We start from the raw sequence: 19,432 nt of genomic DNA on the forward strand, positions 1-19,432 counted from the left end.
TGTGTTAAATGATCTCTCAAATTCCGGACAGATTAATTAAACATTAAAAATTAAATTCCCACAGATAAAATTTCTTCAATTGATAATTTGACCATGTATTTATACAGTCCTCAGTAAATATCACAAAGCCGACGACAACGTGTCAAACGCGGCCTTATAAGCTCAATCATGGCAAAGGCTTATAGACATTAGATTCACTTATTGATGTACGTTTGGCAGCGATGACACCATGATGACTTCTCTGCAGTTTAATTACCCCAAGAGTGGGATACATGCTTCGTTTAAATTAAAACCGTTGTCTTTATTTATTAAATTATTAGATAATCTGATCTCTGTAGCTACCTTGAAGACAGAATCCCAAAAGGAAGAGGTCGATGCTGGAATCTTCACATCACTGTAGTTCATGGAATGCCCTGTATCAATACAATGTTGGCCACAGCTGACTTGTCTGGTTGTGATAAGCATGTGTATCTTCGATGTTCCACACATCTCTCGTGAACGGTGCATGTTGTTTGACATGTATGCCTTCTCACAATTTCCGCGAGGAATCTGATACACACACATACAAATCTAAATCTACATGCCAGTAGCTGCCATCACCCTTCACAGACCATATGCACAGGTGCCGACTCCATGGGGCCTGAGGGGGCCTGAGCCCCCTCAAAAATTCGTTTGGGGAGGCGGATCCCTCCCAATAATTGAAGAAAATTATTAGTTACATTACGCTTTGTAAAATCACAAAATTTTGTTGGAGTTTTTTATTTTCTTTGTTTGATGATAGTTACCTTTTAAAATACATTCAGTAACAAGTTAAAACAAATAATTATTATGGTAGTAAGCAGGTTAACTGAAAACGAGTGGTGTGAATCATGATAGTGTTGCAGTGCTGTGGGCACACTTAGAATTTGTCCCGGTGTTTGAACCTTCGTGTGAAGTCTGGCACCAGCGGGCCAGAGCTGTGGCTGTGGCGACATCAAAAGGAGGAGCAGAAGCACCTGGAACTCTCCACCTCGTATTGCCTTCACACGTTGAGACATTACGACACCATGGCTACATAAAGCCCACCCTGCTGTCGCAGTCATTCAGTGTGGGTAGTTTCGTTCAGTGTTCAGTGTTTAGTGTTCTGACTTTAGTGTCTAGTGGACTATTTTATATGACTATATTCGTTTCCATTAATCTCTTAGTGTATTGTGAATTAAGTTTGCAATGGATAAATTTGTTACCAAAAAGGTGAGCTTGGAAGTTGATGAATCTGCAAGTCAGCCTCCAACAATTATTGTGTCGTCAATTGCTTCATCATCTTCAGGCAAGAACCATTCACAGCCAAAACCTGAACAATCCAGTAGGTGAAGAACATTTCATAAGTCTTGGTTGATCATATATACATGGCTAGAATATGAAGCATCTACCAAAAAAGTTTTTTGTAAAACCTGTGAAAAGGCAGATGCTAAAAATCTATTACAATTTTCCTAAAACAAAAAAAGAGAAAAAAAAAAAAGGCGGGTACTTCTGTAGGGTTTTCTAACTGGAAAAAGGCTTTGGAAAAATTCCATCTTCATGAAAATATGTTTACACATAAAGAAGGTGTTCTCAAACTATTTTCTATCACTAACCAAAGTGTGGCGTTCCAATTAACAAACAGTTAGATAGTGATATGAAGAAAGGCCGTTTAGCTCTTGAGACAATTTTTGCTACCGTGCAATTTCTATGCTGACAAGGAATAACAATTAGAGGGCATGAGGATGTAAACTCAAATATTTTTAAGTTTTTGGAACTCCAAAGGAATGACATACCTGAGTTTAAAGATTGTTAGGGTGTTAGGGGTATAAGTGGATGTCCCACGATATTCAAAATGAGATTATTGATCTACTACGAAAATCTGTGTTGAGAAAGGTATTGGCTTCAATCAAGAAGACTGAACATTTTTCTGTTATGGTTGACGAAACAAGTGATTCTTTGATTTACAAACAAGTGTCATTTTATATTCATACTGTCAATGATTCCTTAATCATCAACAAAGTTTGTATTGGCTTCTATGTGACCCCCAATACTGAATCACAAACTCTGTTTAATATTTTAAAAGACGTTTTTGCTCGTCTTGATTTGTAAAATTGATAACTTAAGAGGACAGTGCCTCAAATATGAGAGGTAAGGTCCACACAAACCTGATAATTTTCGAGGTTTGCTAATGAAACTGTAGGCAGCTGGAGAAATAATTTGCGCAAGAGAAAAGAAAAGCAATCCTCTGGTTCATATCTTAGTTTGTACTTGCTACTCACTAGATGTATTTGAGGCTTTACAAACTGAAAAAAAACCCTTTTTCATCAGAGTCTTCAATAAGTTTACCTAAAATACGTAGCATTATCTGAAATAACTGCTGTTTATCTTAAAATTTTGCAGATGCATGGTTTTCAATAGACTTTCAATTTTAAAATAATTTACTTCCCTATGAAATTTGTACATATTTTGCAAGCTATTAACTAAAATTCCTTGATATAAAATGGAAACTTCCTACTGTTCATTAATAACTACAGAAGAACAAGTGTGGTACAGATTCTGGTACCTATGTTTACAAAAATTACACTGTCTGTTTTGCTGATGATGGTCGAGAATCAAGAAAAGTTGATTTTTTGTCCCCTCCCCCAATATATTAAGTGAGATATGCTTGAAATTTTATTTTTGGTATTTGAGTCATGGATTTCTGATGTACTATTTCAATACACATGCAGTTTTCATGAGACGATTCCCTGAAAACCAACTGCAATGGGAAGTAAGGTGGAAAATCTGGATACATTGATGGAACACATCCTGTTTTTTATCTACTCTCATCATGGATTTACAGCTAAAATCCATCCTGTTTTGTTGTCAAAATGACTTGCTGTCCAGACAATATTTTCTGGCTGGAAATGTTTGTGATAAACCTGTAACAGCACAACATCAATCAATATAACTATCCTTTGTCAAAAAGGCCAGCTTCTAATTAATCTAGTTAACTACGGCTTTGTGTTAAGAAACAACTGATCTTGGTACTTGATCAGTTGTTTCTTAATACAACACCATAATGATTTAAAAAAAAAAATGACGAATGTGCTACAGTGGAAACAAATAACATATTATAAACCAATCATCATTAGCACAAAATACTTCCTGCGTATTGTAGAGTGCCAGAAATTTTTCAGCTTCTTGTGTTTGGGAAAACGGAACACTTGCACTTTTATTCCCTGGCTGGTTGAGTTAATGATTAAAGGGACCAAACTACAAGGTCACCAGTCCCTGCTATCTGGAACAGAAAAGCCAACAGAACTTCGCACTGAAGCAGAGTGTAGTATGTGAAACCCAAGGAAAGAAAACCCTAACATCTACTGAAGGTCAAAAAAGCCTAGAGGAAGAAACAAGGAAGAAGAAAGGGGGGAAAGGAAGAAAGGTAGGTGAGATGCCCTATCCAGAGAGAAACCAGAGACTCCCAAAGTGAGAAAGTGCGATGGGCGACAGACCCCCCGCCACTGAACAGAGGCACGCCACTCAATAATACCCAGACTAGTGACATTGACAGAGCAAGAGAAGCACAGGAAAATAAAAGAAGAACACCAAGTCAAACAGATCATATGAGATGGGGGAAGAAGAGCAAAAGAAAGGCAAGGGCGAGGGTTGTATTTGACCACCAAGTGCAGACAGCTGCTGCCCATTCAGTGCAGAGGAGTCAACAGGGAGTCTTGCTAATCATTCAATGTGCCTGATGAAGCTGAGGTGCCCTCCCTTAGAGAGAGTGGTAAAAATTCCAGTTCACAGATAAATTGCAAAACATCTTCAACCATGGAGGCATCATCCATTAACACCAGGGGTAGTGAGTCAGGAAGATTAAGAGTCCACCATAGGGCAGCTAGGTTAGGACAATCCAGCAAATGTGAACCACCATCAAATGGCACTACAACAACAGTGGGGTGGATCCTTGTGATGGAGGACATGACCAGGAGACCATGAGTCAGCCAATGCAGAGTCAGTGTAGGATGATGAAAGTCATCATAACAGGCCCACTTGGAGGATCTCCACAATTTTGTGGTCTACTTTATCATCCTAGTTTGTATGGCAAAGTCAGAGTATGCCATTCTGTATTCCATATCTTTAGAACCTGAAGGCGTAATATCAATCAAAGGTCCAATTCCAGTGAGCCTGTCAGTGAGTGTACTCCCTGGGATCCCAACATGAGCTGGGATCCAGACAAAAACCACCAAGTGTCCACATTGTTCAAAGGACAAAAAGAGAATCATGGATAATCTGAACCAAGGGATGGTGAGGGTAACACTGGTGAAGAGCTTGTAAACTGCTCAAAGACTCAGTACTGATGAGCAAGGACTCACTGGTGCAGGAATGGATGTGCTCAACAACATGTGAGATGGCTACTATTGCAGCAGTGGAAACACTGCAGCCATCTGGTAATGAGCAGAATTCATTACATCCCACATGAATGTAAGCAAAGCCAGCATGACTGGCAACCATGAAGCTATCAGCATAGACTACTTCTGAACCTCAAAATGGACCAAGAATTGTCAACGGATGGCCTCCAGATCAGCTGAGTCTTTTTGGCCTTGGGGTAGGTCAAGACAGAGCTTTGTACAAGGGATGTACCACAGAGGTGCATGTGAGCAGCACAGAGAAGAGATGGCAGAGGTGAGGACTAGAGTTCAGAAAAAAGGGACCATATCTGGATGGCAATTGTAACTGCTGACCTGGGCTGCCATAGTGAGAGCTGTATCTCCATATCTGGAAAGAGAAGATGGTAGTTCGGGTGCCCTCGGGAGGAATGGATGCATTACCCTTAAGTGATCAGCTGTTGTTGGCACTGAACTACGAGGCTAAGCATGGCGCTACTCCAAAAGGCACCAGTTGCCATTCGTTCCCCACAATGGTGTATCAGCCAGCATCTGCTAATGTCAAAGGTGATGGAGAGCCATATGCAAGACTACCGTAATCTAGATGAGAATGGACCAATACTGTGTAGAGCTGTCTCAGAGTAGAGTGGTCTGCACCCCAGTTGGTGGTGCTGAGGTATTGAAGAGTATTGATGTGTGACCAACATATCTACTTTAACTATGTCAACCAGGCATCAAAGACCAGTTCCAAAAACAATGAGAGTCTGTGACATTGAGGAAATGGCCATCAAGGTACAGATCCAGACAGGGATGGATTGTACGGTGAAGACAGAAATATGTAACACATGTCTTGCCAGCTGAAAAATGGAAGCAGCGAGTAAGAGCCTAAGATTGAATACGGTGCACTGTTTCATGCAGTCTGCATTCAGCAGCACACATTGTGGATGAACAAAAGTGAATGCAGAAATCATTAGCATACATAGAGAGATACTTCAGGCCCTACAGCTGCCACCATACTGTTGATAGCCACTAAAAAGAGAAAGACATTCAAAACAGAACCCTATGGAACCACATTCTCGTGCGGATGGTAGGTGCTATGGGAGGCACAAACCTGTACCTGGAAAGTGCAACACGAATGAAAGTTCTAGATAAAAATCTGAAGTGGCCATGGAGGCTCAAATCACGTAAAACAGCAAAAATGTGGTGGCATTATGTGGTATCATGAGCTTTATGTAGATTGGGAAGACTGCAACAAGGTGCTGATGCTGGAGAAAGACCATTCACACGGAAGTATCCAAGTGGACTAAATTATCTGCAATAGAGTGACCTTTGCGAAAACTACCATGAGTCGAAACCAAGAGGTCCCAGGATTCAAGTTATAACTTTCAAAACACCATACACTCAAGTAATTTGCAGAGGACATTGCTTAAACTGATCTGACAATAGCTGTTCATCTGAAGAGGCCATTTACCCGATTTTAAAACTGGAATAACAAAATATTCTCGCCACTGTGAAGGGAATTCACCCTTGTTCCAGAGACAGTTAAAAAGGCAAAGTATGTGATGTCAGCTAGCCAGCAATAAGTGTTGAGACATTTGGTTGTGCACCTGCACGATCCAGGAGCTGTGTCAGGAAGAGAGCAAGGGTGCTGGCGAATTACCACTTTCTAAACAGGGTTTTGTAAGGCTTCAGGTGGTGGGCAACGAAAGATAATCGGAGTCATTCCAAATGGTGTTTGAGAAGACAGAATGCAAGCAGATAGAGGACTGATGCTACGGCCTGGGCGAAATGCCTAGCAAAATCCCCAGCGACAGAGACTGGGAGTAGTAGCAAGAAGTTTTCTGGGGCGTTTCATTACTGTGGGTTGCATCAATTCTGGACCAAGATTCTGGGGGTTTAGTTAGTGAAGGTTGTATATATTCAGGGGCAAAATTCTGATGAGTTTCTTGCATATATTCAAGGGCAAACCTACTGTAATGCTAATTGGGGATAATCCCTATTAACATGTTGTTCTGTTCCTTGTCACCCCCTCAACTCCACTTAACCTACTGTTCCCCTTAATCTATTGTTCAGTCCTGCCACACTTCCTCCCTCTCCTTGGGGAAAGTCCCACCCTTCCTCCCTCCCCCTCACAGCATTCTGTCATCGAACACAAGCTATTTCTGGTCAGACATGAATTATTTGAATAGGTTGGTACTATCTTGATTTTTGGAAACTGTGAGTACCTGTCAGAAAATTTTCTCGAAATTGCTGGGAAAAAGCTATGTGTACTCTCACAATGACATGCAGGGACTGACTGAGCTAGTGCTGCCATCTTCCTCATGTCCTCTCACCCTCTACCTCTCCACCCGTCCCAGAAAAATTGGCGGGAAAAGTCACTGAACTGGTGGAGTGGAAATATCTCAAGACAAGAAATTAAGTTACATTGAAGGGGACATAATAATAATAATAATAATAATAATAATAATAATTTGGAGTAGTGAAATGGAGTAACACAGAACTAGAAGCACTCAATACACTTACACGATCACAATGCCACAAATATAGAATACATCACATACATTCAGCAACAGAAAGATTCACATTAAGCAGAAAGGAAGGAGGAAGGGGATTTATCGACATAAAAAACCTACATTATGGACAGGTAGACAATTTAAGAAAATTTTTTATAGAACAAGCAGAAACTAGCAAAATACACAAAGCAATCACTCATATAAATACATCGGTTACACCATTGCAATTTCATAACCACTTCTACAACCCTTTAGATCACATAACATCAACAGATACAAAGAAAGTAAATTGGAAAAAGAAAACACTACATGGCAAGCACCCGTATCATCTAACACAGCCACACATTGATCAAGACGCATCCAACACATGGCTAAGAAAAGGAAATATATACAGTGAGACAGAAGGATTCATGATTGCAATACAGGATCAAACAATAAACACCTAATATTACAGCAAGCATATTATTAAAGATCCCAATACCACAACAGATAAATGCAGACTTTGCAAAAAACAAATAGAAACAGTAGATCACATCACAAGCGGATGTACAATACTAGCAAATACAGATTACACAAGAAGACAAGACAATGTAGCAAAAATAATACATCAACAACTTGCCATACAACATAAACTAATAAAACAACACGTTCCCACATACAAGTATGCACCACAAAATGTACTGGAGAATGTTGAATACAAATTATACTGGAACAGAACCATTATAACAGATAAAACAACACCACATAACAAACCTGACATCATACTCACCCATAAAAAGAAGAAATTAACACAACTAATCGAAATATCCATAACCAACACAACAAATATACGGAAGAAAACCGGAGAAAAAATTTAAAAATACATCCAACTGGCTCAGGAAGTCAAGGACATGTGGTATCAGGATAAAGTTGACATTATACCAATTATACTATCAACTACAGGAGTCATACCACACAATATCCACCAGTACATCAATGCAATACAGCTACATCCAAATGTATATATACAACTACAGAAATCTGTAAACATTGATACATGTTCAATTACCCGAAAGTTTCTAAATGCAATGTAACATATACCGTACAGTTAAAAGGAAGTCACGCTTGATCAAGGTCCACGTCACTTTCCATTTTTAACCAGACATAATGTCTGAGAAAGGAAAGAATAGTAATAATAATAAAATTCAATTAGCATACCAGTTGGCAGGACTAGGATCTCTCTTTTATCTGGCGGGAAAAGTTCATCATTGTCTGCTGTTTATTTAATTTTGGAAGATTCAGGTCTTGTAAAATACATCGAAAAGAGTAATTAAATATGCAAATAGATCACTTTTTTTCTGATTGCGCAAGGGATACCGTCTTGAAATCCAGAAGAAACACTCACTGCATGTAATTACACTGTTACAGATTGTGCTAAGCATATCTGACAAGAAAAAAGCTTTCCAACTGCATACACTTGCTTCTTTGGGTGTGCTGCCTGCAGACTACTGGGCAGTGATGGGGTAGCTGCTGCACGCATGTTGAACACTGGGCAGCAACTGCGGGAGTGCTGGGCTGCTGTTGGTAACAGCCTCTGGTCACTTGCTAGTTACTTTGTGAACAAAGCATCAGGTTTTGGCATCCCTTGGATACTAGAATCACTTTCTGTTGTGCTCCCAAACACACATCTTCCATACCAGACCAGTGGAAGCATCTGCTCTGTTTACTCACCTTGCTGTGCAGATAATCACTTAGTTCACCTCCTTCCTCTAGTCCCCTCCTACCCTCCCCCACACCCCGCTGGTTACTTCCTGTTGGACAAAGCATTAGGTGGTGGTAACTCTTTGTTATTGATACCTGGGAAATTCCTGACAAAACACCTGTTGTCTGTCTCTCTCCATCTCTCCCTCCCTCCCCCTCTCTCTCTGAATCTCTCTCAAGTGGCTACTTCCTACCCAGTGAGAATCTGTTACATGCCTCCAGAAACAACACTAACCCCTCTTTTGTCCTGAACAAAACAATGAATACCTGGTAAATCCCCTGCCCTCATCAAAATGCTGGGTTGGGGATGTCTTGGAAATAGTCCACTTGCACTGCCCCTACTCAGTCAAATTAACTGACTAATTAATTAAATCAGTACCCTATGTGCAGGACCTCATCATCATCATCATCATCATCATCAATATGTGTGGGACAGCTTTTCCTTGCTTCCAGCTGGTGGATACTAGGATGGCACATTTGGCAGGAAATTCCAGGATTCGATCTCACAATTGCCGAGTTTCCAAACCCTACTTTTCCCCTTTCTGGAATATTTTCCTTGCAGCCTGTTGGTGGATACTGTCACAGGTAGGTCGTTTGGCAGATAGTCCAGTATGTTGGAGGTAGCTGAAAATTCTAAATTTCAGCTCATTTGCATGTAATGTCTTTAAACAATTTGCGGGAGACAGGGCATGGAGTTGGACTGGTGTGTGTGCTCATAATACCACTATCGAAAGCAATATATTGATCAATTGGGAATTTGACATTGCTATTGGTTTTTAAAGCACTATATAATCCCTAAGTTAGTTCTGTTAACTACACCAGGACAAAGGATGTTGATGAAGAGGAGGGATCTACCATGTGATAGGATAGTAATGGCAACAAATGCCACTCCTACTTTTCAGCTGCAAGGCAGAAGCCATTGTATTGTATTGAGAAGCAGCAAACACCACACACTTAAACCATATTCCATTCTGTAGTAGTAGTTCTCATGGTTAGCTGTTGGATATCACTGAAACACTCATACACCCTGCACATGCATGATCTGATGTCCGCATATAGTGCCCCAGGCCAGAGGTCGTGCAATACTAGTTGGTGCCATGAATACGCATTGCAGCTGGACTCATCCCACTGAAGAGGACCGGCCAGCTGTGGAGGGTATCCGTGATGACTGGCGTGACAAGAATTCAGATGTTATCAATTATGTCCAGTGCCAACACTTGTCAGTGATCGATATTGAATCTTCTTAAATATTCCAGTAAAAATCGGAGAAATTCACAACACACACGATCACAAAGGTTGCCTAACACATGTTGAGTATTAGTTCGCTATTCCCCTACACAGAGAATGACACAGCGAGGTCAACTGCATCCCCACACTCCACTTGACTAGGTTAGGAGTCTCATCAGCAGGCGGAAATGTCCATTCTTTGTGGCCACTGGCTACCTTCAATACGTGATCCGACACCAAGTGGTGTCCTCCTAGGAAACCATCCACATATTCGTGAGTTTAATTACAATTAAATGTTATGGTTGCAGCACCAATCTGGTGACATTCGACAACGAGCTAAGTATCAGAAATACTTCCTCCTGATGATTGCAGCCCTGGATATACAGAATTCCCGTGTAAAATCTATATCCTCCTAATGACTGACATAATTTTCCATGTAAAATCTTTCAAACCCCTTATGGCTACTGAAGCAGTGAAATCACTCTTTTCCACATCCAGTCCATACTTCCCTTTCAACCGGACATAGTCACTTCCTTGTCATTTTCTTTTTGAATACTGACCATATAATTTTACAGTCCAACAGCATAACATTTTCGATTATCTTTTATTTGTGCGTATAGTGTCCGAAAAAATATGGTATATCCTCACACACACACACACACACACACAGCATAACATTTTCGATTATCTTTTATTTGTGCGTATAGTGTCCGAAAAAATATGGTATATCCTCACACACACACACACACACACACACACACACATACACACACACACACACACACACACACACACACACACACACACCAGATGGGTATCATTTCACACTGCCCAGTAGCAAAACCCTCCTGCCACATTGTTGTTATCACATACTTGTCAAGAAATAAAGGGTGTAATTACAATTAAAAAAGCCCTCGTGTCTTTTATTTTCTTGATTTTGCCGCTTCCACGAAACCTTTTCGTATTTTTGATACTTGTAAATCCAGCCAACACAGAGGCATTGCAAGCTGAAGTTTGCGTTAGTGCATTTGAGCCTTATGTCACGTTTACACGCATAAATATCATAGACATGACACCCAGATGATACAAATTTCGCGACTAAGACAGCACTGGGAGTGCAATATACTAGGGTATGGCCATTCAGGATTAATTTTCAACAGCCAAGCAAATGGGAAGAGAAATGTTTGCATACCATAATGTTATTACAAAACTTCTGTATAGAGTCTAAGCAAATTTTAAGTTTCTCTTGCTAAGCACCGTACCTATTTAACACTTTGGAGGAGAAACACCCCAAGATGGATCTCTGCAGCTGGAAAAACTGAGTTTGTAACCAAAAAAAGAGCCTGTTAGAGCATTGTACAAAGATTTTGTTTGTTTCATGTGCAAGAATATGATGAGGCGACCAGGTCACCTCACATCCGTGATCTTGTTTGGGGCGGCGTCCTTTGCTGGAGAATTCCCAGCCACTTTGGCCACTTACGGTTGCAGCACCTGGATCTCAAGCCAGCAGATCGAAGTGTCCCAGAGTAGCTAGCGCACTCCTACTGGTAAATGCTGAGACTGGTGTTCCAGAACACTGTGTTCCTATTGGCTGACACTGAATCAGCGAAGGAGTATAAATGCCACACCCTCCACTCCCAGCCTCATTCTGCCTTCATCCGTCATTGTGTGAGGTCGATTGTCTTATTGTTGCTCGTGTGCATTAATCTTTAGTTTGGTTCATATCCGGTCTAATATGAAGAGGTCGATGGCATCAGACAGCAGTAGCAGTGTCAGTGGCTGCAAGTGGCAGACACCGTTAGAGGAGGATGGAGAATTACCTGGCAAGTACAGGTTCACATCGAAAACTGCAACATTTTTTTCACTAAGAATTTCATAGTACTGAATACAAGTCAACTTATTGTTTCAGCATATATCCACCGAATCACTGATGAATGAAGTGTTGAGATACATCAACCACAGGAAGAGCAGTGGCAGATGCATCAGCGGAAGCAACAGCAGCAGCAGTATCTTTGTAAGTATATATTTTTTTCTTCCTCTTCATGAGACCAACGTGTCTGAGGTTATTGTAGATGATTTAGAGGGGCCAAAGTGGACCAATGTAACAATTGAAGACATAAAGGCTGAAAATGAGTCCTTGATGTAACTTTGTCACTAAGAATTTCGTAATAGTAATATTGATTACATGTCGTCTCATTGTTTTAGCATTTGTCCAGCGGATAATTGATGAACTGGATGCTGAGAGGCAACAACAGCGGCAGCAATATCGTCGTAAGTATATATATTTTTCTTTCTCTTCGTAATATACGTAATTTCTTCCTAAAAAATTTCATTATGTACGTAATACAGGGTGAAAATTGTTTAACTATATGGGAAAAACATAAATTAGTTACAAACTTCAGAGTGCACACACTTTATTCAACATGTACACTTCATTAAATATATTCAGATTGAGGTTATGACATGTTCGATATGCCTGCCATCATTGACGATGATGTGGCACAGACTAATAGCGAAATTCTGCGTGACCCGTTGAAGAGTCAGAACATATATGCTGTCGATGACATCCTGAATGGCTGCTTTCCACTCAGCAATGCTTTTGGAATTATTTATGTACATCTTATCTTTAATATAGCCCCACAAAAAGGAGTTCAGATCTGGAGAATATGGTGGCCAGTCGAAGCTCATGCCAGTGGCCTCTGGGTACCCCAGATCCAGAATGCGGTCTCCAAAGTACTCCTCCAGGACATCAAACACTCTCCTGCTTCGGTGGGGACTAGCTCCATCTGGCATGAATCATGTCTTATCGAAATCAGGGTCACTTTGGGGATGAAATCATCTTCCAAAACCTTCACATACCGTTCTATAGTCACCGCACCATCAAGGAATATTGCACTAATTATTCCGTGACTGGATATTGCACACTACACAGGCGCCCGTTGAGGGTGAAGGGACTTCTCGATTTCGAAATGCGAATCCTCAGTCCCCCAGATGCGCCAACTGTGCTTATTGATGAATCTGTCCAAATGAAAGTGGAGTTCATCGCTAAACCAAACATACAATGCATACTGATTCCAATAATGTCCCACAGTCAATCGTGCAGTTTGAACATCCTAACACAAACCTTTCAGAACTTATGATGATTTTATTTAATACAGTTCAATAATTGTTGCACATTCTTTGCTGTTGTAGATTATTTTGAGGGACCAAAATCGGTAACTGTAACTTTTTCCCTAAGAACCTTGTAGAAGTAGTATTAAATACATATCATCTTATTTTTTCAGTATGTGTCCATAATTAAAATGCTGGATGCTGAGAAGAAATAGCAGCAGAAGCAGCAGCAATATTGTTGTAAGTATGTATATCTTTTCTTCCTCCTCGTAGTACACATAATTTCCTTCTAAAGAAATTTCATTGTATACGTAACGTGTTTCACATTCTTTACAAATGTAGACATTTTTGAGGATCAAAACTGATAGCTGTAAGTTTTTTCACTAAGAATTTCGTAGCAGTAGCACTGAATATATTTCTTCTTATTGTCTCAGTATTTGGCAAGCGGATAATTAACCAGCTCGATGCTGGGAAGCAGCAGCAACAGCATCGTAAGCAGTACATATATTTTCTTTCTCATAGCACTGTGTATATGTAGTACGTTGCTGTTAGATATACTCTTAAAAATTCATTATATATGTAATATGTTGCATATTCTTTGCTGTAGATGATTTCCTGGAAGATGAAGAAGAAGAAGAGGGGGTTGGGGTATGTGCCTAGAATAAACACATCTTTGGGGCAATAATGGCGTGATATCGCAGATTACACCAATCGCCGAATGAGGTCAGGAGTCCATCTTGAGTGCAACAATGGATAGGTTTCCTGAGATGGAAGACAGAGGGTCACTATGTCTTGAGAGACAAACAGACAGACAGACAGACAGAGAGAGAGAGAGAGAGAGAGAGAGAGTAAGTGATTTGACAGGAATTTCCAAGGTATCAATATCAAAGAGTTGCTGCTATCGGTTGCTTTATGTGACAGGAAGTAACTGGAGGCACAGGGGTGGGGAGGAGGGGATTGGAGGCAGAAGACAATGGGAGGTTGCTTCTCCCAACGTTCTGTGCCAGTGGTATTGTGAACTAACTCAGGCAGTATCTAACTAACTCAGTCAGCAGAGCGAGCATATAGAGCAGCTGCTTCCACTGACCTGGTATGGAATGTGTGTGTTTGGTAGCAAAACAGAAAGTGATTTTGGTATTAATGGGAAGCTGACACTTGATTCTTTGTTTTGGGATAAAGTAGCAGCCGGCTGGGGATTGCTACTCCTACAGTCTCTGCTCGGTGTTCAACATGGGTGTGGCCTTGACCCCATCATCACCCAGTAGTCTACAGGTGGCTCATGAGAACAAACAAGTGTATGCAATCGGAAAGCTATTTTTCACCAGATGCAGATGTAACTGCATAATTACATTTGGTGAGTGTTGTTTGCCGATTTCATGATGTATTCCTTGTGCAATCGGAAAAAGAGTGATGTATTTGCATATTTAATTACTCTTTCTTCACTGTACTTTACATGACCTGCATCTTCCAAAATTAAATAAGCAGCAGAGAATGATGACTTTTTCCTGCCAATTGATAGACAAATCGAATTTTATGAATAAACAGCTAATTATTATTATTGTTATTATGTCCTCTTCAATCTGACTGAGTTTCGTATTATTGGACCTTCCAGTCCACCTGCTCGGCAACTTTTCCCATCAATTTTTTGTGGGAGGGCTATGGGTGGGGGCAGGGATGTCCTCTGGTGCTGGCATTGTGCACTAGCTCAGTCAGTTCCTGCATGCAAAGCGAGCACACACAGAGCTTTCCCCATCAATTTCGAGAAAATTTTCCAACAGGATAACACCTATAATTTCTAAAAATAAACGTAATACTAACCTATTTGAATAACTTAGGTCTGACTGGAAGTGCCTCGTGTTCAATGATAGAATACTAAGATAGTGAGTGATGAAGGCTGGGAATTTCCCCAAGGGGAGGGGGCAGGGAGTGGGGAGTGGGAGGGGTGAAAGTGTGCCAGAACTGGAGTATAGGTTAAGGGGAACAATTGGTTAAGAGGAAGTGAAAGGGTGATATGGAACAAAAGTACGTCAAGGGGGCAGTATCCCCAATTAGCATAACAATTGGTTTGCCCCTGAATGTATGCAACCCACACTAACAAAACGCCTCAGAATTTTGCCTCTGAATGTATGCAACTTGTACTAATAAAACGCCCCATAATCTTGCCCATAAATGTATGCAATTTGCACTAGCAAAACACCCCATAATTTTGCCCCTGGATGTATGCAACTCTCAGTAACAGAACGCTCCATAATCTTGCCTCTGAATGTACTCAATCTGCACTAGCAAAACACCCTAGAATTTTGCTCCTGAATGTATGAAACGTGCACTAACAAAATGCCCCAGAAATCCCCTTGCTCGACTACTTCCAGGCTGGTGAGGATAACACTGTTCAGGGAAAGTCCCAGACGGCTGTAAGTTTAACAGACGCCAAAAATGCGACTGATCTTTGCCTGTATCTGTGAAGAGGGAGTATGTGGCCCTATGGCAACATCATTCCCAACAAACCTGTTCCTATTTAAATGCGAGGAGGTGACTGAGACATGGATGTTGTTTGTAGCATGGATGGGTACAGCCGCATTCTTTAATAGCAGCAGCAATTTTGGTGGTCCACCAAAGGACTGTCTTCCTTCGGGGAGAATACAAGAAGAAGGATTCGCTGAAGCAGCTGCAAAAAGCATGGCATTGGTCAAACTCCATATGGATTCATTAATGCCATCATGTGGTGGAGCGATTCGGGTGACAGCGAACGAAAAGGCATCCTGATCTACATTACTAAAGGCCTGCATGGGAGGGCACGTGGGCAACTGATGCTGTAGAAAAGGTAACATGATCAGAAAATGATAGCTGTAACACAAATCATAATGAACTCGCCATTGAGTGGAGGGAGGAATCAAAGGCTGCAAATGGGAAGATCAATGTCTGAGAAAGTGCTCTGTGCCACACTAAAGTGTGTAAGGGTTCCAGTGTTGAGGAGACACAGATCAAGCCCTGCCAGCAGGTCTTCAACAATTTTGCCCTGAACAGTGTTCACAGCATGACGCCACAGAGGGTTATGGGGGTTAAGATCGCTAAACTGAATAAAAAGGGAAGGGATCTGTCAAAGGAGGGAAAGAAGAACAGGAAGTGTAGGAGGCTGGTTGGGGGGGGGGGGAGATAGAGGTTGCATGTTGTTACTACAGATTGTAAATGGATCCGAACAGCCACCACTTACAGTGGAGATGGAAGAGGAACCCAGGAACTAACAATTTCCAATTTCCATAGGGTCCAGTGGACAGACACCATTGGAGGCTCACAAAGGGCTAACCCATTTCCAGTAGAAGACTTGGAAACCATGAAGAGTGGGCAAATGAGTATCCACAAAACGAGAGTCCTGCAATACAAGCTACAGTGTAGAGAAAGAGAAGACTGCAGTTCTAGTAGATGATGATAATGACCATTATAATTCCATTGGACAAGAGTAGTACAAGGGGCTGGATGGACATCAAATGGGCCAAATTGGTCATTGTGCCAAGTAAGTGTCTGTCACTGGTAAGAACAAAGTGACATCCATGAATGTAAGATCAAACCCTGGCTGGAAATGCAGGGGTTGTTGGGGATGGGGGGGGGGGGGCTGGGGGGGTTGGAGCTTGTCCCAAGATTCAGATATATTCTTTTCTTCTGTTTCTCTGGAGGACTAGAGGAGATGTCATTGAGGAGAGAGCAAGTTGCAGCAATATCAGGACCTGAAAGAGAACGAGAGTGTGAGTCCCATGTACGACTTGAAGTGAGCCTCTTCTCCTGGAGACGCCAGGGCTGTGGGAGGGGAGGGGGGGGGGAGCTCCTGGAGGAAGCCCCATCCCTTATGGATGTTTCTTCCCTGGCTGTGGAGAAGGAGCGTTTCTGTCAGGGGTGGGAACAGGGACCGCTAAGGAGGAGGAAAGGGAAGAGAGAGAGAGAGAGACAGAGAGGATGGAGGTACAGAGGAAGGAGGAGGAGGAGGAGGAAAGGACGCAACAGAAGCAAATCTAGACGTTATAGATACTGGGTGGAGACGCTAAAATTTCTGATAGGCCTCAGGGTAGGATAGACAGTCGAGAGTATTGAATTCTCCTTTCCTTCTATAGTTCAGACAATCCGGCGAGTGAGGAGAATGTGGGCTAGCTGGCAAATGATCAAAGGGATTCTGTGTCAAGAAATCTATGGATATCAGTCTCTGAATGCTGGCCCCTAGCTTGACTGGATCAGAGATGGGATTTTTCCTACACGTCAGTCAGGGGACCATGAAGATGGCTTAATGTAGCGCTGAAACTGGTTACTCAAATAAAATGACAACTGGAAATTTAGATAGCTGAAGGTGTTTTGATTCAACATTTGATACTGAACAACCGAGGTCCCTCAACATTCTGTATAAAGATGGACTTACAGAGAATATCAATTGGAAGTACAGGGAAGGTAAATCCAAATGACTGTGCGGAAAAATGTAAGGAAATCGAAAGGGAAATGCTCGATGGATGGCCACACTGCGGATGCTGAAAAGTTGAAACTGTTTTGGCATAAAAGTCAAGTGCTGGCACGACAGACAGGAATGGTAGAGCATAGAGGGCTGTGAAGAATTCTTCAGCCAATAGTAACCTGACCGACCCCTCTCTAGGACGACACAAACACAAGTGCCGCATTGCCTGACCACGGCCCAGTTGAAGACTAGTCGTTTCTACGAGCTCTGCAGCAGTGACTTAGGAACTGTATTGTTTCAGTTGTATTACGATTGTGTATACTGAAGAGATTTTCTTATTTTCCCATTGTTTGTGACACATCATTATAAATTCTCAAAGTAGTAGTTGTTGTTGTTGTGGTCTTCAGTCCTGAGACTGGTTTGATGCAGCTCTCCATGCTACCCTATCCTGTGCAAGCTTCTCCATCTCCCAGTACTTACTGCAACCTACATCGTTCTGAATCTGCTTAGTGTATTCATCTCTTGGTCTCCTTCTACGATGTTTACCCTCCACGCTGCCCTCCAATACTAAATTGGTGATCCCTTGATGCCTCAGAACATGTCCTACCAACCGATCGCTTCTTCTTGTCAAGTTGTGCCACAAACTCATCTTCTCCCCAATTCTATTCAATACCTCCTCATTAGTTATGTGATCTACCCATCTAATCTTCAGCATTCTTCTGTAGAACCACATTTCGAAAGCTTCTATTCTCTTCTTGTCCAAACTATTTATTATCCATGTTTCACTTCCATACATGGCTACAATCCATACAAATACTTCCAGAAACGACTTCCTGACACTTAAATCTATACTCGATTTTAACAAATTTCTCTTCTTCAGAAACGCTTTCCTTGCCATTGCCAGTCTACATTTTATATCCTCTCTACTTCGACCATCATCAGTTATTTTGCTCCCCAAATAACAAAACTCCTTTACTACTTTAAGTGTCTCATTCCTAATCTAATTCCCTCGGCATCGCCTGACTTAATTCGACTACATTCCATTATCCTCGTTTTGCTTTTGTTGATGTTCATCTTATATCCTCCTTTCAAGACACTGTCCATTCCGTTCAACTGCTCTTCCAAGTCCTTTGCTGTCTCTGACAGAATTACAAGGTCATCTTCGAACCTCAAAGTTTTTATTTCTTCTCCATGGATTTTAATACCTACTCCGAATTTTTCTTTTGTTTCCTTTCGTTTACTCTTAGAGTTAAGTATTGTCATTTATCTTACTGTAACAAAAATTCATTATTATGATTTGGTTGAATTGTTGTCTTGTGATCCGAAAAGCAGGTTTCCTAGATACCCCATATTCGACGAGTTGGCAAGACACAATAGAAACAATATTTTGTAATATTAAAAGCAAAGGAGACAACGTTATGAGCGCAATAAGAATTCCACTATACTTGGCAGGGTATGGACACCGAAATAGAACAGATGGACTTAGAGAGAATATCAACGGGAAGTGGAAGGAAGGTAAAGCGAAATGACTGTGCGGAAAAATGTAAGGAAATATATTTCGAAGCATTATTCTAGTTTTAACCTACCATCATGCACAGTGGAAGACTTAAGGTCCTTCTGCCACCTTTATTGCAACAAAAGGCACAACATTTTTGATATCCATTCCGCTCTGCCATAAACATTCTCTGCTTGGCCAAGTCGCGATCACCATGGTAACGCCTGCATATAGATTTCGCGAGACGCTTTTGGAACACTCGTTGATTGATTGTAGTAGAATCTTATAGCAAGTTTCCTTTTGCTGTGCCTGTTGGACCTTGCCCACTCGTCGCATATAGGGTGCCTACAGGACGCTGCGTTCTCTGAATGCTATACAACAGTTCAGTTTTATTTCTATAAAGTAGATTGACAATACGTAACTTTTATCTACAAAATGTTGTCGCAAACGAGGGGCGACATGCAATATAATTCAGAGTTGATAATGGTCCGTATTCTGAGCCGATCTGAGCGGCTGAGGCTGGCAGGACCGGCGCTTATATTCA

This window comes from Schistocerca cancellata, chromosome 3 (assembly GCF_023864275.1).
Source record: "Schistocerca cancellata isolate TAMUIC-IGC-003103 chromosome 3, iqSchCanc2.1, whole genome shotgun sequence".
NCBI classification, from domain to species: Eukaryota; Metazoa; Arthropoda; class Insecta; order Orthoptera; family Acrididae; genus Schistocerca; species Schistocerca cancellata.